This window comes from Argopecten irradians, chromosome 16 (genome assembly GCF_041381155.1).
Source record: "Argopecten irradians isolate NY chromosome 16, Ai_NY, whole genome shotgun sequence".
NCBI lineage: Eukaryota > Metazoa > Mollusca > Bivalvia > Pectinida > Pectinidae > Argopecten > Argopecten irradians.
In genome coordinates, this window is record NC_091149.1 from 10082461 (window position 1) to 10105357 (window position 22897).

The 22897-nt window shown below is 32.7% G+C and overlaps 1 protein-coding gene across 1 annotated transcript in view; it reads right to left on the bottom strand.

Annotated features, from left to right (window-relative positions):
• The window catches only part of LOC138310333 (electrogenic sodium bicarbonate cotransporter 1-like), a 29332-nt gene extending 25885 nt beyond the window's left edge, over positions 1 to 3447 (bottom strand). Inside the window, exon 1 of the mRNA XM_069251501.1 lies at positions 3324 to 3447. The gene's annotated coding sequence lies outside the window, so the exon portion shown is untranslated. The remainder of the gene's footprint in view (positions 1 to 3323) is intronic.
• Positions 3448 to 22897: the final 19450 nt, after the last annotated feature.

Consider the following 22897-nt stretch of genomic DNA (forward strand, 5'->3'; position numbering starts at 1 on the left):
ATCAATAAAATGGTTTAACAACAATAAATATTTCAATAGCAATAAAATGTTTTACTAACCATAAAATGTTCCAGTGAGTATCAAATGTTTAATTAACCGTTGAGGACCTTGCGGTAAATTAGCCTTTGGCTAAGCATGCTATTCTCTTTAAATAGTTTTATCATTATTATCATCCTCTCTTTAAACACCCGACTCAACCAAACCAAACCTGCTCTCTACATAACATGGATCATATAGTCTTATCCCTTCTTATATCAACTGTTAATGGATCTCTTTATTATCGTTTTCTTCGCGAGATGATACGATACTTTGCGTAATCTCGCGAGAGTTTGAGTGCGAATTAAAATGTTTCGCGAATAAATAACAATTTATCAACCTCCATATGAATGCACTATTGTCAGTAAAAGAGCAAGTTTATTGATTCGCAATACGTTGAAAATAAGGAAGACGCGCAAATATCGCATATGCGTAAATACCGTGGTTTACCGTAATGTAAACCAACTTTCTTTCGCGGCTACTGAGTATCGCGATTATCATTGCAAAGCATTTTAGCGGAGATTATGTTTCGCGGATTTGAAATTGAAGGGAAATACATTTGAATACAATTTTGCAAGAATATCAGAGGATATCAGTTCCCGGAGATAAACGTTCGTGAATTTATCTTGATCGCGAAATTCGCGAAAATAAATCGTATGTGAAAATTGGTTTACAGTATTTATTTGATTTGTTTTTGCGATCACAGCTTAATGATCGAATAAAAATATGTTAACAGTAAGTCACGAGTGTTGTATCATATTCATGATTACACAAAACAGATGAAATAAATGCAAGTCTTTGAAAACGTGTTACAATCAATACGTTTTATAAAAAAAAAAATAGACTGACGCTGCTGTATGATATATCATTTCATCACCATCACACAATTCGAATTTATCTAGATTTGATTTATTTTTAGATATTGTCTGATTAATAACGTCCAGAATGACTAGCTAATATATCCTGCTATATCCCCTTCGAATTATGTCGACATATCAGATTTCCAAACAAGAAATCTTCTAATTATAGCTATCTACTAATGGTAAGAAATAAATTTTTGAGAAGATTTCGATAATACGTTGACGAGTTTAGTCTATTGTCGATCAATATTATCATAATACTCTTTCGTTTTTTCATAAATCATTTTCGTCATATAAAAATGTTGCATCATTCTGAAGTACAAGTGTACTTCGTATTTCATATTGTTTACGTGACAAATCAAGTTTTGGTATACTTCATAAGGGTGATAGTGAAAAAATCCCGATAGGTACATACTGTGAGCGGAATTGAAAATCATAATTTAATTTAGCCTTGTAGCAAAATTGTATCAAATTTCAAAAGTGTAAAATAATTTTTATTCAAACTACATTCAGGGTATATGTAATAGCATTTAATCACTTCAATGATCAAAGTATGTTATAAATATATCAACACCATAGTGCATTTATATAGGCAGTTGCCTCCACCATTGGACCAAAGTCAATGTGTTTAGCCTGATATACACTGTATATAAGTTTCTTTCAAACCCAATATTTTTACTTATCAGGTCACTAATAAACCGTGTAATTATAATATATACACAACTTATTTTATTCTTGTTTTAATGTTCGTATGCCAAGCAAGTTTATCTTTCACATGAATCAATACCCTGGTATGTACCAACAAATTTCCCAAAGTTACTTTAAAGTTATTATTTTTCGCGGCGATTTTATTTCGCATTATTTTTCGCGGCGATTTTATTTCGCGTTTATATGCCCAACGATACAAATTTGCGGCTTGAACTAAAATATAATAATGCAAATGTACGAAATGTAGTAATTACAACAAAAAATCGAAATTAATCATGAATTGAATCACTTTTCGTATTTCAATTTACAATTGTCGAAATTCAAGTAAATGCACGTGACTTGTAATGTTGACCTAACTGGGCCCTGATTTCTGGAAACAAACGTCAAAAACATGGACTTATTTCAAAAGTCAATGGTAATGTGAACTTAACTTGGTCTTGATTTCTCGAAACAAACGTCAAAAACTCGGACTTATTTCAAAAGTCAATGCAGGTTACATAATTGAAATAAGTTTTGACTGAAATTGGTGTTTATTATTTCTAGAAATCGTGGCCTTGGCCCGCTTTCACGAACATTATTTTACTTGAAATGATTCCTTAACTTAATGTTCTCAATAAGAAAGCATAACAGATTTTAAAGAAAGCTCTTTACCTTAAGGTTTTATCTTAAAACAATCCACCACGAATAATTTCCAAACAGTGAATTACGAAATTTTACAACATTACATTAATTTATTTCAAACATGTGCTGTTACAACCCCCGAAAACTGTTGTGATATATATACAGTGTATTTAACACACCTTCAACGCATCTCTTAATCATACATATTATGACTCCCCTGGTGGGAAGTTCACGCACGTTTGCTTGCGTTGATCTGTATCAAATATATACACTTTTTATACACTGCTGACACATCTTTGTATATGCTATAATCAGAGTTCATACCATGATGAAATGATATTAAGTACATGGTTACCAGAGGCTTATACATTATGTATCAAATTCATATATGCAAGTGCATTAGATTTTCGTTTCTTCGACTTATATAGCGAAGTATTGTAAGAAATGAAGAGTGTTTTTAATTTCAAAATCAATAAATAAAGATATTTCGTACAGTAATATATTGGATTAAAAAAACACCCAGCAAAATAACATACCAGTAACAAATAACAACAAAACGAAAACACAGAATTCGTTACAATATCGCATCTATTTGAAAAACAAAATCACAACTTAAAAGAAAAAACCTTTATGCAATAAAATCCAATACCACAACCCTAAGCCTATAGGGAATGCTATAAATGGTTTGTCTGATTCTAGCTTGATGTCTTATGCAGTACACTACAGTGAGATAACACTTATTTTGAACGTATTAAACGAGTAGAATAATGGGTAGTAAAACGCGTAAAAGCTGAAGATTTCTTAAATAAAAAAAAAATATGAGAACGTGTTCAAAAGTAAGATACATGTACATTGAATATATAAATGAAGCTAGAACCCTTCTGTGAAACTAATAGATTGTAATTTTACATTATATATTCATATCTTTGGGATAAAATAATGATATACATGATATATATGGGGAAAAGAAGTCATTCTAAGAGTGTTGATAAAATATTATAGAATTTTCTCGGCGATCTGTCCCTTTATCAAGACGAAAAAAGAACTAATACATAATTGATATATTAGAATAATACAATTGTGAATGATAGCACTTACCTTTTGTCTTTTACCACCTTGATATCACGTGATAATCACTTATTAGCACTAGAGTATTCACTTAATCCGTTTCCATTCGTACACAGAAGACAGAATTAAAAGGCAATGCCAGCTACTGTACTTTATATAACAAACATATTATGCATCACATGACAAATAAAGAGAATCCAGAAAACAATTAACAAGAATAACGACCAATCAAATTCGTAGTTATGACGTCATCGCCTGTGTCTGGGGAAGCCTTGTCTCGCTGGAGCTGCTGAGTGGTTTGATGTCGCCGCTAGTTGTACAGGTAAGTAGCAGGTATAACATGTAAGACTTGTTTACCTGTGCGGCCTCAGGTGAAACAACCTCGAGACAGGTAATAAGCTCTACTGGTACCACTTAATGACCTCACACCTTCCATCATGTCGGATACATCATGCTCTTTTTATGAAGTCAGGGTAATCATGTTTATTTCCCGTCTTGATGAGGATTTCTCTTTTGTTATTGTCATCCCTACATAATATTCAAAAAGGTATAAATGTCTTAGTGCAAAAATGGCATGCCTTCACGTTTTAATGGTGCCGGAATGAAATTTTATGGGAATATATATCTTGCATAACTTCTTTCAGTACTTATTTCATGTGCTAAATTTCAACATTTTTGGTGTTCAAATGAAGAGCTATCATTTTTATCATTGAATAGCTTTAAATATGTGTAGAAGGATCATTATTTGTAGTGTCTCTATCGAACTAGCTTAAACATTTAGATCCAATGACAATGTTCAATATTTTGAAGATATACATAATGTTTTACTTGATTTTGGAGTGAATACTAGTCTATATCATATCAATTATTTAAATTATTTGAAGGTTTGAAATAAAAAAGCATTCTCTAAAAAAAATATTTCTCAATTTAATTTGAATAATGCAAATACATTTTGAACATATTTACAATGAGTATCACAAAGAATACTTATATGTATCACATAAATGTCCAACCATGTCATAAATATGCTAAAACACCTATATAACAAAGCAACTGTGTCACGGGTGTTAATGACGTCATAATTAAAAAATATGTCGCCACACGATAGTCGTGATACTAAATTGTTAACACATTTAAAGTGTCGAATAAAGAATATAATTTGATGCTTTTGGTGGCACGAGTTTCTCAGTGCATTGTCTCCGGAAATTTTCCGACCATTTTCTCTGAAATTGAATTCATAATCTAAATATAATTTATTTTTTAATTTCACATGCATGACAATATCACAATGATTACTTTATATGCTCTGGCAATCTAAATAGGAAAAATACTAGAAAAATATACTGTGAACTGGTTTATTCTCGCGGTATTTCGCGGCCAACGAGAAATCGCAAAAATAAATCGTCATTTTTTTCAACTGAAGAAAAGTAGAACCAAAGAGGTGTATGTCACGAAATTTTATCGTCGTGAAAAAAATCGTTATCCGAGAAAACGCGAAAATTGCTTCGCCCAAAAATAAATTAATATATGGTGGCATATTTCTGACATCGTGTTTATATAGGTCGAGTTATGTAACTTTTTTTTGCCATGACTCATGCCATGAGTTTTAACATGACTTGTTGAGATACTTATGTCGGCCAGTCGACTTACATTATGGGAAGTCAACTTATATCCTGGAAAGTTGACTTACCTTCTTACGACAATATCCACGATAGTCAGTCGCGATTGTGTAACTCGACTTTCCAATATGGATATGTCGTGTTAAAACTAAACTTAGCGACATAAATATCTCAACAAGTCATGTTATAACTCGACTGGTCGACATAACTATCTCAACAACTCATGTTATAACTTGACTTGCCGACCTAATTATCTGGTCAAAGTCGAATTACCGTGATTCGACCTAAACTGACCACGATGGAAGAAATATGACACCATATTAATGTACCATTCAGACCATGATGATGCTGTCAATTTTCGTTAATATCACTAAATACCACATGTGGAAATGTTGCACATTGGGTAATATATCATCCGATTGTGTAATGTCCTTTAATTATGATTCTTCGTAGAAATCTGCACAGCTTAATTCCTTAACTGCATTTTATAGATTTTGAATTACGATTATAATTTTAATTTCATCTCGGTATTTCACACGCGATTTTAATTTTTGGTTCAGGTGTAAAATTATCGATTTTTAGTTTCCATTTTTCTCGGTACTATACATCTAATTTTAGTGTTTGATTCATGTGTAAAATTATAGATTTTGAGCTTCGATAATGAATTTATTTCGGTACTATACATCTAATTTTAATGTTTGATTCATGTGTAAAATTATAGGTTTTGAGCTTCGATAATGATTTTATTTCGGTACTATACATCTAATTTTAATGTTTGGTTCAGGTGTACAATTATTACCGTACTGACAATACAGTATTAATCTGCTCACGACTTGGTGTGTGGGTGTGACACTAGCCCAAACTGAGCCTAGTTGTCACGAATTATAAGTCGTGATGCCGACTAATACCGTAGGCCTAGGGTGATGATGACGCGCTATAGCCCTAGGCATGTCTAATCAGTTAATATATGTTAACAAGTCTAAAAGACATTATATGTATAATTAACGTTGATATTAATGAGCATTTGTTTGTGTTAGGGTCGTAAACCAACACTCAGGATAATAAAATATCAGATTGCCTCATGCACAGGTTTAATCATTTCTAGTGCTCGACAGTAGTATTAAGAACATAAGTGATAATATGAGGTGATTAAAAAGGAAAAGTATATAATATGAATTATAGATATACACAATGACTCGCTTTATTTTTCAACTATATAACACATATATAACTTTACTGTATATGCATGTCCATAAATGGGGTCGTGGTACGTGTCCGAATGGTTAGGATGTCCCGACATATTACCACAAGCACTCTACCTCTGGGAGTTCAAATGCCATATCGTGCAGTTGTCAGGTGCTGCTCGCTAATCGGTGGTTTTTCTCCTCGTACTCCGGCTTTTATCCAACTTCTTAACCTGGCATGTTCCTACACGGCCAAGACTGTAGACCAATCAAACCAAATCTTTATAAATCTATTTAATTTTATAAATGCTATTTTGCAGATCTTGTTATAATATGTATTGTAAATAATGTATCTATCTGGCTGGATCTGTAAAAGACAAAAAAGCATATACCTGTCAGAATTGTTAATTAAAATCAATTTCATTTTCGTATTTTCCGCGGCAACAATATTCAAATAAATTCTGGTAACGTTTTGTTCTGTATGTTAAAATGCGTAACCTGACAAGATATGGGTATGTTATTTTATACATTTGACAACCTCTGAAACTTTAATATTGAACATATTATTTCCAGTATAGAATAATTGATTCTGCAGGGCGATAATTACCCATCTCGAAATATTTAGATGTTGTAAGTCATTCCCAAAATCAGAAAGTGAAGACTTTATAGATATAAATGATATCCTACCACCAATCCTCTGTGGTTGCTTCTACAAACTTCAAGTCCACCAATGTACTTCGATTTCCAAAAACTCATAAGTAACACATTTAGTATCTTTCTGTGACTGTTAGTAGGAAAAATAAAACAAATAAAAACAAAACATAAAAAGGAAACGTACCCATTATAAAAAAAGAACAACAAACAAACAAACAAAATAATTTAATAGAAAAAAAAATAGAAAAAATAAAAAGATTAAAAAAACCCAAAAAAGCCCAAAAATATAAAAATATAATAAAAAACGAAAAAAAAACAATGAAACCATAAACAAACTAAATTCACCAACACAAGAACACCTCCTCCAATACAAAACATGTTTATAAACTTTACATAATGTTTATTTGGTGTAATCGACTGTTTGAAATATTTGATTTATTTTTCTTTGTAATCGCACAAACAACTTATCGTAGTAAACAAGCACATTTTGTTATCGTGTTGCCGAGATTTGTCAAAACATTTTAACGTTCAATTCCGAACATACCAAACACAGCATAACATCTTAATATCTGGCAGTTAACAGCTCTTAGAACATGTAGACCGTGATTTGGTCCTGGCTGTATGATGTTCTTTAGTCTGTTATGTTACGACCCTAATCGTTTTCCAAAATGGCGGTGTCTTAATTCGGAACATCTTAGGAAATTTCACATAAAGATTTGCAGTCTTATTATGTGAAGTTATGTAATGTTGAATTAATATGTCTACACATAAAACAAGGTTGTCCTGAACTCGTTTCCTGTTTTGATAACTACACATCTTAACTTGATATTTGTCATAGGAAAATGTGAGTGTGAATCTCGGATCTCAATGAAACACCAGAATAATAAACGATTCATCTAAATACAAAATGTGATAAAATGTCAGATTCAGTGAATTGGTTACTGTATTGGGCAGCTTTCGTTGTTTTGAAAATCTACACACCTTAACTGTAGTAATGCTATTTTGTTATCGAAAAATACCCTTAGACTTCAAATAAAAAGAACAAATTGTATGAAAGATTTATATAGAAAAATGTTAAAACGATAGTTTCAATTAATTAATTACAATTCACGTACCACGTGATACCTGATACGCTTTTTGCGGAACTATGGTTTCTATTGGATATCATCCTCGATACTCCAGGGGTTCCGATTTCATACGATCTCTACACCCCTGGACTATCTCATAGTAAAACTGAAGGCAGCTCACAGATACAAATCTGAACCAATTACAGGACTGCAAAAACTTTCTTTGAAGACTACAGAGAGAGCGACGCCCTACTTCAAAGTCACCCTGCCAATCAGTGTACCGTTATACAGCTCTTTTAATGTGCACCAAATGCCTAAATTACCTGTTTTGTTATGTTGCCTCCAGTTTTACTATGAGATAGCCTAGGGGCGTAGAGATCGTAAGTGATCGGAACCCCTGGCGAATCGAGGATGATTGGTGATGGGATGACGCTAGAAGATGATTTCCTGTGCTAGCGTCATTTCAGCAGGAAGATTAGCAAAAGTCAAACATTCCATCACCACTAGATATGCTGGTCCCACACAAACGTTAGAGGGTATCAAGCAATACCTGAATTAGTCCAATTACGGTACACGTGTATAAATTTCTACTCAACAAGTAGCTTACGCCTCCCATCCTGATAGCATCTTCAGTTCTTTTGAATCAAAGCACGCAAAGTTATGTTCAGATAAATATCTTGGCCCAGTTGTTCAAACATTGATTAACTAAATCATATGATCAATCTGATTAAAATACAATTCCTTATTATCAAAACATTGTATAAGAGGATCTGACAACATCACATAAATGGTCACGTCCAGATGACATTTGGTAATGGCCAATCAAATTGCTGGTGCCAGAATCTTGACTGGGGACGAATTTGTTTGAAAAAGCTGTCAAAATATTTTTCGTATACGTAATCATTTCGCCAAAAGAGCACAACAAAACTAACTGTATACTGGGACGAAATAGCGTTCACAATTGATGTATTCGTGTGTAGAAAATGCATTAAATCTGAAAAAAGGCCATCCGAACATGACCCCTTATAGGATGTTGTCAGATCCTCTACTGAACGGAGTGGCTATAATGATCTGTATCTAAATCAGATTGCCATATGATTAACGGAAGTTTCTTTTCTCCTATGCTGCAGAACTTGTGTTTATATATTTTCTGAAATTGACAAGAAAGTAGACTATGGGATAAATTTCTTTACAAGGAATAATTTTGAAACTTTTCATTAAACTGTGATTAGCCAAATAAGTTTGTTAACAACTGGGATGAGGTCCTAACTAGCGATAACGACTTCATGACTTTGTGTAGGGTATGACTGCCCTCTGTCTGGATTTGACGAGACGACAGCAAACATTGCTAATTACTTGACTTACAACAATACACAGGCAATATTCCTTCACGTGAATTTCGAAAAATACAGATGAACAATTGAAAAGACATAGAAACATATTAGACTACTTTTCATCCTACTAGGGCTATGTTATACTGCTATTTTAACCCAATGTGCATGCAGGTTTTGTTAGTAAAAAAAATGGTTGCCATGGTAACCAGGTAACTACATATTTCAAAATTTGTCTGGACACTCCAACTACACTAATGGACCGATTACAATGAAACTTGGCAATAATGTTTGGAAGTATGTAGGAATGGGCATGCATGATTTCGTTAGTCAAAATTTTAGTTGTCGTGGTAGCCAGGTCAATATAAACAGGTTAAAATTCATTCTAATATGAGGTCGTACATACTGATACAAGATAATGCATTTTATAATATATAGTATATGCTGCATGATATATTTTATCAAGCATAAGACAGACAGTTATCATAAGAGAGGGATGTTACAGTACCAGGTTGTGATAAAATGGCTTATTGTAAAACGTAATGATCCAAAGGTTGTATTGCTTCAACTCACAATTAAAGGTCTTGAGGTATTATTTTTCCTTTATCTGTTATTAAAGTTTCTTACCTGATGTATATGCCTTCAGTTAAATGCAATAATTTGAAATTTTGTTTCTGTACTATACAAGTATATGATTTATTTGTACTCCCGAAGAACTTTCGTCTTCCTTGGCAAGACGCCGTCAATAATGAAGATTAAGTCGAGGTTGATCTTAAGATTGCAAGGACCTTTCTTAATATAACTGAGAGTCTATATTATTCCCCAAACAATACAATATATGAGTATATCTGTGAAAGTACGAAACTACCTTTCGTGTATAAGACACTATTTTCACCCTATTTCCCACGGTCCTTAAATGATGTGATTGAGTGTATTCATTGACCTGTAACCTCGATTAATCTCTTTAATGACTTAAGACAGTGACAACAACATCCCGTGGGACAGAGTCTCCACATCGTCTACCTTATAACGTAGATCACGTGGTCTATTGATTAGCGTAGAATTCAGGTTAATTTACAACGATAATTCATTTGTAATTTTGTAAATCCGGTTGGTGAGCAATACTGGTTCATTCATGATGTTGTGATTTCGGTTGGTGAGTTATACTGGTTCATTCATGATGCTTTGGTGCCGGTTGGTGAGTAATACTGGTTCATTCATGAACTTGAGATTCTGGTTTGTGAACAATGCTGGTTCATTCATGGGTTTGGTATTCCGATTGGTGAAGAGTTCATGTTCATTCTTGTGTTTTACATTCTTGACTGTGAACAACTCTGGGTCGTGAGCAATACTGGTTCAATCATGAGTTTGTGATTCGGTTGGTGAGCAATACTGTTTCATTCATGAGTTTGATAGTCTAGTTGGTGAGAAATTCAGGTTCATTATTGTGTTTTATATTCTGGACTGATAGTTAGCAATATGTGTTCTTTCCTGAATTTGCTATTCCGGTTGATGAGCAATGCGAGTTTATTCATAGGTTTCATATTCTGGGTCATGAGCAATTCTGGTCCATTCATGAATTCTATATTCTGTGTGGTGAGCAATACTGGTTCATTCATGTGTTTGAAATTTTGGTAGCTGAACAACTTTATTTAATTTTTAGTTTTATACTTCGGTAAGTGAGAATTTGTTCATTTTGTTCATTCATGTGTTATATATTTCAGTTGCTAAGCAAGACTGGTTCATTCAAATGTGTTTATACAGGTTGAGAAGCGACTTGGAGATCGACACTACTTCATTAAATTACGTTTATTTTTTTCGTTTTCATTTAATGATGTGTAGTTCCGGTTAGTGTGTTAGCATGAGGTTTTTATTCTCGATAACGGATAACGATTTCTTACGATCCCTACACATTTTAAATATGAGATAAAAACAATTACACGACAGCATAACCGATATCATAGAAGCCATCTGCAAAACCATTTGATGTAGAAATGTATTTGTTTATCAACACTAACGTTTTCAGATTACATTGTCAGTTTAGGAAACAAGCCTCCCTCAGTCATACAATTTTAGTTTAGGTTCTTTTTCCGCTTATGTAGTATAAAGTAATTAAGGTTTGTGAACATATCGACCACAATTATGAGTGTTTCTCCCTTTTTCATATGTAAGCACAGATAAGCTAAAGTTAATGAGCAAGTCTCAAAAGTCCATGTGTGGAAGCTCAGTGTGACGTGAACAAATTGTTTTCGTTATGTGGAAACTCAGCGAATCTCATTTGTTCATGAGTGTGTAATTCATATGATTAAAAAAGGCATCTTTAATGTGAAAGCAGTAATCTTGTTCATTCATTTGAAGATGATACAGGTTGATAAAAAATGGAGAGAGAGTAGAGTGCTATTTAAACCAAACACTGTTTTCAGTTGGCAGTTATAGGAGGATAAATGTCAACTGGGAATGCCAATTAGTGAGGTTCAGATGATAAGGATATGAATCTTCTAAATAATTGCTAGGGTTTCTACTTTGTCATCTTGGAAGATACTGTATTAATTTAACATACCAGGATTTCCTTATTTTTAATTCTATTCACCATAAACCTCAGTATGACGTTTTGGTCAAAGCAAATTTACAAACAAAAGTGAATAATAATTAATAATAATCAGAGTGACGCTTTAGTTTAAAAAAAACTAATTAAAAAAAATGTTAGAAAAATACAAAATCATGACTTAAATAAAATATAAATTATTGTAATATCATGTCATAGCTCTTGGCGTCGGATGTGGAGCCCTTGTGATAATAGTTCCTATTGTTTTAAAATTACGTGATGATACATGCAAAATGTCACGTGTTGTTGTTTTGACCACGTATGTCCAGATGGTGTATTTACTATAAGGGAGGATATTTGTTCATAAAATAACAGGGATATGCAAATACTAGGAACGTCACGCTCTTATTGAACAAATGCAAATAATTTGCAACCTACACTAGGAATATTAGTACGCAAAACATATTCATATCACTTTTTGTGTGGTATAAAACATGTACACTGCACACCTGGGCCTTGCAGTTTGCAGGAAAACTGTAGAAATAATATTCATATATTTATGAGATTCAAACTTGGATCGCACATTTTTCAAACAAAAAACTTTAATTTATTTTTTCGATCGGCTAAATCGTGATATGGGCGGCACTTCCTTGAATTATAAGGGCATCAATTTGATAAACTCAATCCATGTAAACAGGTGAATGGTGGTCAAAATACAACACATTATGCAGACAATAACCCTATTCTTATTCTGGCATTAACTTAAAGATTATATACTAAATACTGTAAAAGTGGATGTTTTCGTGAGTGCTTAATTTCGCGATTTGTATGCATAAAATAAAGGTGTTGTTATATTTACCATACATACACTGTCTTACTTTTTACAACAAAGTCTATACACGTTTAAGATATTACACGAAAGGTAAAAGTTTTCGCAATCAAGCGATCTTCGCGTATTAGCGAAAATTCCCCCTGGTGTAAATTTTCACGATTACAGCATATAAATTCATAAAAACATATCTTTTATTGAATCTTTCGAAACAAAATATGTAATTTTCTAAAAGTAAAATTTAAAAAAAAGACGAAGTCAGATTGAAATTACCAAATATAGATTTTTTATTTATTGATGTAAAGATATGCAACAACAACAATCTTCAAGATTTAGGGATTGAAAAATGAGACAAGGCTTTGTACAATTTAGTTTTAAATAAACTCCCATAGATGGATACCCATCTTTAACACACTTGTCTCTAAATTCATCATTTCTGACTAATCATTTAAAGATTTTTCTTCAGTTACAAAAGTTTTTTACTTTACACCATTACCACCATTGGAAAGTTTGAGCTTCTTATTTTACTTCATATTAAAATTACAAAATAGAATTAATTGCATCCCGAACAAAATCCGTGGTACTATATCCTATATGGAATGAAGTACTGATAACGCAGGCACCAAAGGCAAAATAAATTAGTTTATATTATTTCTTGTGTTAATTAGACATATATGTACACGATTAAACACCAATTATTGATCAAGTGAGGGATATCATTTATGCTCTGTCGGAGGTGGAGCATCTTTAAACATTGATTATATTGCTAAAATTGTAATTGTTGTTTTGAAACGATATCGATGAGGTACGAGATTAAGGTACATAGTTATATCTTATTGATACATTAGAAAAAATATTATTGGTTACACAAAAGCACACTCATTATACAGTATAAATCATCCTCAAATAATTGTTCTGGGTTTTTCACTGGAATCTTCTTCTGGTACTCCGGTTTTCTACTACTTTAAGACTCCTTGCGCATAACATCCGAGCCAGCGAAAGTGATTTGAATAAATTATAAATAAAACATTTTTCACAATTGATATGAAATAAATAAATTTTGTACAAAACAACTATGTAATCTGTTCAAAACAACTATGTATATGTAAGTATTAGATATCTGTTGAATCCCGTTTAAAATATATAGGTTTGTTAATACTTTAAAATAGGTTAATCTTGGATAATCTGGCTAAATATAAAAAATCTATATTTAAGATTAATGGTTACTATATGCTATGTATGTGTTTTCAAACTACTAAAAAAACCTTATTTACGTTTTCGTAAATCGACTAAATGTATTCATAGAACGAGTTAATGTGCAAATAACCACTTTATTTCCGCGAGCGCTATTCAATATTCTTGACGCAAATTTATCTGAATAAATAAACATGACAGACTATAAAGGCACATAGTTAAATTGAAAAGATGTAAATGTAAAAACAAATTTCACATTTTAGACAATTTGCAAAAATAATTATATGTAATTCAATTCTTACAGGGATATATTTTGTGTTAGAAAGATATAATACTAAAAAAAGTTTTAAGATTTTAAACTCCACAACAAAAATACCTTTAAATGTTAATCAACATATTTTAATCTTGTCTCAGGAATTCCATATTCTGTTATGTACTATTTTGTCTATAAAATCATTACGCCGTTGCATCCATCAAAGATGACAGTACAAACTTAACACTGACGTCAAGTTTACGTTATTGGGTAACAAATCTAAGCCAATAAACTATTCACTGCAAACAAGATTGAATGCTGTTTTAATTCATAACGCGCAGATTGTCTCTTATCCTTCCCAGCCTTTATGAGTATTAAATATCGGTATGCCAAAAAATTGAATATGAATATCAGTATGCCACAAAATTGAATATGAATATCAGTATGCCACAAAATTGAATATGAATATCAGTATGCCACAAAATTAAATATGAATATCAGTATGCCACAAAATTGAATATGAATATCAGTATGCCACAAAATTGAATATGAATATCAGTATGCCACAAAATTGAATATGAATATCAGTATGCCACAAAATTAAATATGAATATCAGTATGCCACAAAATTGAATATGAATATGTATATGCCACAAAATTGAATATGAATATCAGTATGCCACAAAATTAAATATCGGTATGCCACAAAATTGAATATGAATATCAGTATGCCACAAAAATGAATATGAATATGTATAAGCCACAAAATTGAATATGAATATCAGTATGCCACAAAATTAAATATCGGTATGCCAAAAAATTGAATATGAATATCAGTATGCCACACAATTGAATATCCGTATGACACAAAACAAAACCGTGAGATAAACAACCATATTACGTATTTTGATATTGATAGGAATTCTTACTTTTGTATGGGGCTGTAACCTTGTGCTTTTTTGGGAGGTTTCAGTTTCTTCCGCTTTTTTCTCATTAAGAAGATATTTGTCATTTTTAAAACAGAATAGCCTTTAGCACGTTGACTTATGAAAAGGGGGAAAACCCCAGACTTTTTTTACTTCGGAAAAGTAAATTGTCGTTAATACTACATTTCAATCAATTTCATTGATTAAATCCAAAAGTTTTGGATAACAGGCTTGACCTATAAAAACCCTCTCCTAGCTAGAAATTTTGACATACACTGATTAAGATGGAAATACATTATTATTATATTGATAATTTTTCTTTGTTTTGCTAGCGGACTACACGATTTTTTTTCACCAGATGATGCATAATGCGGGCTATCTGACGATGCAGGGGAAAATACGTAGCTTATATGTTGTAAACTGTTTCAAATATACAGAAAATAGATCAAGTAATCCTCTTACTATGCCAAAGGATTTTCATATGAGCTATATAACTATTTCCAAACAAAACCTTTCATGTCTGGAAAATAACCTATACCTCCATATGAAATCACTATAACTTATTGACTCATGTACTATCATAAGTACAAAATACCAATATATACTATATTTTCAAGGATTTACATCAAAGTATAACCCGGCGGCAATCTGCCGGTGCGGGTTACCTTGAATTTATTTTACAAAATCATAGAAAATATATAAATTCTTCCGCGGGCTACAGCGCGGTCCCGCTAATACGCAGAAAATCACGGTACAAACAATGGCGGATAGCATAGAATCAAAGAGAATTATAAATATATATAAATATTGATACTCCTTAACATATATTATTTAAACTCATTATTCTTTTATTATAAATGTGTAAGGGAATTAAAGTTTCTGTATAGACTATGTCATTGACACTTTTGTGTCACAGTGATGTGAGATACTTAAGTATTCAACGAGTACAGTAACAATGTTATACGATTAATACAATTTATCATACACAGCGCAAACGTAATGTGATTTAATTTATCATCAACGTCACATGTCATTTGCATTATCAGTAAAGTGATTGACCGTCTTAATGACGTCACTATAACATACATAAGTGATGTCTTACAAATCCAGGTCATGGAGTCCTATCTACTACACAACACGACCTATTAATTTGATGTATCGTTACATATTTCCCCACAACCTTGTTATCAGTGACGTGATTAATGGTACACAACCACAGCACACGTCACGTATCTACGTGTATCTAGATATTTGTTCTGGTCGCCATGACTACAATTACCGCGAAAACAAAATCATGCCCAAGCGTCCTAGTTCTTCGTATTCGTAGTGTTGGACATTCCTACATTGAACAATGTAATAACAAATGATAAACAATCGTAATTTCTTATCATATAAGGAATAGCAACTTTGAAATTCCCGCAATGAGTGTTGTTACTAAATTAAAATTATAATAAACAGCAACTTTACAAGTACCGTGACGTTCACATCCAACCAGAGTGACATAAAATACATGTATATTGGGTTGTCAAATCTTCGTGTTAACTTGAAACCAGGGCAATAATTACAGCACACACTTTTCTTAAATGATTCGACACATTTTCTGACTCATTTGATGATATATTACTTTATAAATAACGTTTTTCGTGTCGCATGCTTTACGGCTCATTTTTTACTCGCAGATAGGGCCTCATCCTTAAAGGAATTGATGAAATTATCCACATATGCCTAAACGTGCATTTGAGTATCCAACATTTAAAAGGAAATTAACATAACGATAAATTGGGGTGAAACGTAAATAAAGCAAAATCCTAAAAGTTTGCGATAGGCTGTTGTTTGATTAAAATTATTAACAAAACTTGTGAACTTAGTGCCATACAATATGTCTTAGAAATGATTAAATTTTCGATCACAAACTTTCGTTTATACCTTTTAACTGACTTTCATTCTTCCTATCGTCCCCCTTGACACCGCATCAACACAAAACAAAAGTTGATTGATTTTTGAAATTTCTCGTCCTGGTCCGGTTACAACCCAAACCTAAGACACATGAGGTGGGATATGATTGATCGACAGGGTTTAACGTCCTTGTTCTGGTTACATCCGAGTCTAGGACACAAGACAAGATAACAAGGCGGTTGGATTTTAACCTCTATATATTTATACAATGGTCCTACTCGTCATTCTGGGAATCGTCAACGATTCTGAAAAACTACTTTTACGGACGAACCTTAAAATTTAAAAATATTGGAGCCCATTTTCAACTTTAATTTAATTTTGACATTGATATTACCGTTGACCATATTCTCGAATCTATTAATTCGCGATTATGAGTTTTGTAGTGTTATTGATTTCGCATAATTGAAGTTGTTATACCTGGTAATCAAATGGTAGTTTTGTTATTTTACACCATTACCCTCATTGGAAAGTTTGAGCTTCTTATTTTGAATGTACTTAAAGATAAAGATATTAAAAATAATTAATTTATTAAATTTTAATTAATTTATAGTCCATGGCATTACACTCTATATGAAATGAAGTAATGATTGCACATTCATCAGAAGCAAAATCAATTGTTTTATATTATTTTTTCTAATAAGACTTACATTTACACCAAGTAAAGACCAATTATTGTTCAAATGATGAGTATCCCTCTTGCTATGTCGGCGATGAGCCATTTTCAACAATAAATACACAATGCTTTTTCCGGTAATCTACGAGTAATCTCGAAACAACGAAAGAGATCGCAAAATGATGCGAAAAATATATAGATATATATAGAATTAAAGGAGATTTACATTACACAGAAATATCAATTATCAACCACAAAAATGGCGTATACTGAACTGTTGCTAATATTCGCGGGGTTTTAATTTCGCTAAATTCGCGGGTCTATCCAAAACCGCGAAATTTAGTGACTCGCGAAATTTATCAAAATAATTTTTCACGTATTCGTGCGAATGATGCTTTAAAAAGATAGACTAACAATTCGCGAAAATAAACCCCGCGAATAAGTTCAACAGTAAACCGCAGAATTTGAACCCGCGACTATACACAACTATACAGTAACACATACTAGTGATAAATATAAAAGATCAAGCAAAGGTCAGTGTAATACTGTAAATATGATAGAATTGGAGAAAGACCGACAGAATAGCATAGTCTATGTGTGATCTATAGAGAGTGATAGGTCGACGTCCTCTATATTTCATTATAAGCATTATGTTGCCGTGGTGTAGATTCGTGTGTCAACTGTGTGATCGAAAACAACAGTCCACATCAACACATTGTTGTACGTATGAACAGGTGGGATATATTTACACAGATATAATTAGTAATATATCTGCAGAAGACATAATTAATATGTATTGTGCGTGTAAATAATGGCTAATATGGCTTCTTATTCAGACACTGCGCCAATGAGTGACAAATACCGCAAACACACTTCGAATTAGGCAGCAATACACTTTACTGTGTTTCTTCAGATGAACAACAGGAAAACGAGGTCGCACTATAATAACATAACATAGGATCCGGAACCGGGTTATAAATACGGATACACAATTACTGGCGCTGGATATTTCTTCTTTTAATATATAGTTTTGTGTACAAAACGTTACTGCTTAGTTTGATAATTATATAATTGTGTGTGCACAAAATTACTACTGCGTGCTTTCGAAAATGAATCAGCATATATTTGCATGCTTCTAATGGTGATGTCGTGATTATTGGAAAACAATATTTTACATAGATTGGAAAAAGACCGTCTTATAGAGATAGAGAAAAGGAAACATGTTTTTATTTTTCAGCCATACAGAATTTGAGATAACATGAAATAAGTTTGATCTTTCAAGTAAGACTAATTGATTCTGACCGTAAAGTGTAACTAGTATATGATATAAAACATTTAGTAGCATTAAGGGAGTGTTTATGGATAAATATGCATTGATGCCTGCTTAATACGGTTCGACTGGGTTATAGGAACATATCTAAAATGCCAAAATGTTAAATTTGTAATGATCGGGCTGTTGATATGTGGATTTATTTAGCTTAACGTTTTATTAACTGTCAGGGTGATATCTTTTGTGTGTATTTCGTTGTCTCTAAATTTCAGGGAGCCTGTGGTATATTTTGTTATGTCTCTTCATGGAGAAAAAATTACTTTAGTATGAGGGCAGGTGACTAAACGTCAACGTTGCATTTTTATTTCTTGGTAAATTTGACATTTGAGAAGGAAATGTGTATTGAACATATTGGTTTCATACATGAACATTGAGGACTTATCGCTAGTTGCGATATGAGGATTTCGGTAGCCGGGATACATCCTCAGATGGGTGTGGTAAATCTTGCCGTGTCTAATTTTACAATATCTACATCGCTCTCTTCTTTTGTTTTGTAAAATTTGATTGCATATACATTAGCGCATACACAGTCTTACAGCCTTGCAACCAAGGTTACCGTAGTTACTGACTGTATTCTGTCTTGAACCAAAATAAAGATGTAAATAGAAAGATTGATCTTCATGTTAACCGCGTATTCGGTAGTATGAACGCAGTCAAAATGATAACGGTTTAGATGGGCAAATGGACTATTAATATGGAGGAATTTATTTAGACGTGTGATAGAGGACTTACACATCTTAAGGCAAAGAAAAAAAAACCCGTTTGTATGACTTAAAAAGTGCAAAAAAAAAAAAAAAAAAAAGATATCTTGCTGGGAAAATTGAAAAAAAATCCTTTACACTGTATTTACACAACACAAAGGGATGCATGCTCAATAGGATAAAATGTAAAATTGTATTTGACATTTATTATTGTTTTTTCCTGTATGTTAATTATCTCACGTTAACGGAAGAGTCAAGAAAGGAAAATCTATTTACAATTAACATTAAATGCGGGGGACATTAAAAACAAAACAACACCATGCAGGAAACTGATGGGCGTGATGAAATACAACGTCAGACAGGAAGTTGTTTTTATTTTTATTTTATTCCATTACACTAATTTGACATCTTTTACATTTTGTCACGAACTCAAACCACGATAAGATATTCTGATCATTTGATGTGCGGTGACATTTGTGAATTGCTTTCTATGCATACCTGGCGCTTTGAATATGTCGTTTTACTGTTCAGATCCTTATGCAGCGATTGGACAATTTTACGACTTACCTTTAAACAATGGGGGACATCTTGTCCTGACCGACGTGTATTTTCAAGTCAATAATTGTATCAACCAGGAAGATTTTATTTAATACCTGGGAATGAAATATCCTGTCCTGGGCGACATGTTTTTTTATGTCGATAAATGTATTATCGAGGAAGACTGATTTAATACTGTCCGGTATTTTAGAACAATTATGTTTTATATTTTTTTTCAATTTCCTTGTCTGGACAATCACCTCATGCCATTGGATATTGACCCTAGGCTGACTTGTGGTGGATACCATCTAGGCCTCCGGGAAAACCAACTGAAATAGTTACATCCCGAAATATTGTGTTCATATTCACAATAGGTATATAAATAGTCTAGGTGTGACTTCAATGGCTAAAATGACATTCGTATTGTAGGCTGCGCTAGCTGAATACATGGCATAAACAAAACACAAACAGCCGAGCGGAAAAATAAAATATTAAATTGTTTGTGATTGTCGTACAGCTGTATATATGAAAACGGCTGTATAACTGTTTTTCGTCATCAAGCACCCATTCTATTCGAAAATTATTGATATTCGATGAGGTAAGTTAACGTTAAATGTAGTTATGATAAGCATGTGATAAAAATATTGATTTTACAGATACTCTAGTATAATACAATGTTGTGAAAAGATAATTTATCTATCTGATTTTATGTATGTGGATAACATTTGAACTAAGAACTAACTATTTTTTTTACTTTTTAATGAAGCTGTGCTTGAATCATTTTCGTATCGACACATTTCTCATGTTTGAAAACCTCCGCAAAAAAATACACAAACAAAAACCACAACAAAATGAAAAACAATGCCCCAGCAAAATTGCATCACACGTGAAAATGTGTTTCCGGTATGGAAAACTGAGTATGGAGCCGTCTTCGGCATTGCCATGTTCTCTTGTTTCTTAACGAAATTATGAAATAAAGGGAAGTAAATCGTATAAAATTGTTTAGCAAAGAGACTTAAATCCTATATCATAATTAAAGATTTGTTGAAAATAACGATGAAACGATAATGAATGAACGCGTTATTGATTTATTGGTTTAAAAATAAACTAAATACATTATTATTAAATCTAGATTTGCTAATATCATATATATATATTTTTTAAATCAGATACATCGATTTACGTGTGTTTACTGTGCTTCTAAAGAACACAATGAAAGAGAAATCCACTTCTAGTAAATTCTCCTCTTTTTGTTATTACATTTAAAACTATCCGCCCAAGTTTGAATTTAGTTTTAGCAAAATAAACCTGTTGTCAATGGTACGTCCATTTTGATGCTAAGACAGGTTTTAGGTTTTATTTGTTCCAAATTGGAGAATGCATTCTCTCAAGAGACACATGGATCTTTTCCTTAGCTTTTTACAAATCTATATATATTCTATATGGTTCTTTATAGATATTTCACCAAATGGTATTTTTTTCTCTACTAAAACAGGAGAAGACGAATTACCGGTTACAAAAGTTACTTACTTTACACCATTACCAAATTTTAAAAGTTTGTGCTTCTAATTTCAATTCGAGATAAAAATGTTAAAAATATTTAATTGCCTCCCGAAAAACTTCTGAGGCACTATGTCCTTTATAGAATAAAGTGCTGAATGCGCATGCCCGAAAGACAAAATAAATTACTTTGTAATATTTTCTGTGTTAATAAGACATATATATATATTGGATTAAACACATTATTCAAATGATGAGTACCGTTTATGCTTTGTCGATGGTGGAGCATCGTTAATGTCGCAGGGAGTTTGTGGTATGTCATTATGTAGTGCCAAATGCTTGTTTGTATGCTAATGGTTTGGTCACAACCCCTTCCGATTAGGCTTAGGATGTACTCCCGGAATGATGTTTAACCATTTGCCCCGGTTCCCAGCCAGACACAAGACATGGCCGGCCGGTGGCCTGGTTTCTCAGGCGGCATCAGGAAGGTGCACAAAGAGTTTTAACTCAAATTTAAAATCTATTCGGTGTCCCGTAAATTTTCATAAGCATAACTATATCTTCCTCTGTCCGTGAGATACTCGGGCGATATTAGAACAATATCCGGTGAATAGGCAGCTGGTTATTGCCCGGACATCATATGATAATCGGCTGATTAGCATTATATGTTCAGTCGCTATCCAATGCATCGTCGGTCCCTTTTTGGAAACAGACAATGAACGGCAAGGCTTCTTTTTTAGATATGTTTGACAGGTGTTGTCCGATGTCGGAAAAATGACCTAGACCAGCAATTATCCCTTATTCCCGGATATAGGACAATGATTGCGACCATATCATTAACCGAATAAATCAAACAAATATAAAAGTGGTAGTTTCTACTACTGCGTAGCGCTCAGCGGGAGTGGGACGACTGGTTCGCCTGTTGCCAGTTTAATATGACCGGATGGGGTGTGTTGCGTGGTGTCTACGGAAGCATGCTGCAGTAATATAGAGCTTTAAAAATTGTATGCTCGTGTATCATGTATGTAGTACAATTATGTGACGTCTTGTAACACATTGTTGTGTGTCAGACTGAATAAATAAACATTGAATCTTAAACCTAATACACCAGACCAGATTGTATGCTTCTTTAAAGCAAACTGAATAAATTGCTATCATGTATGCTGTTGAAAATGAATGAGCATGACTACATTTAATGTTACCGAGAGGGTAGGGCAAAGATGCTAGTTGTTTCATCAACAAAAAACCTAATATTTGTCATATAACAATGTTAAATTATTTTTATTATTTCCCGTACGTATACCCAAACCTTATACATAAGTCGTTTCTGAAAAAAAAATTAAACGCGATTGCTTTAAGTTTGCA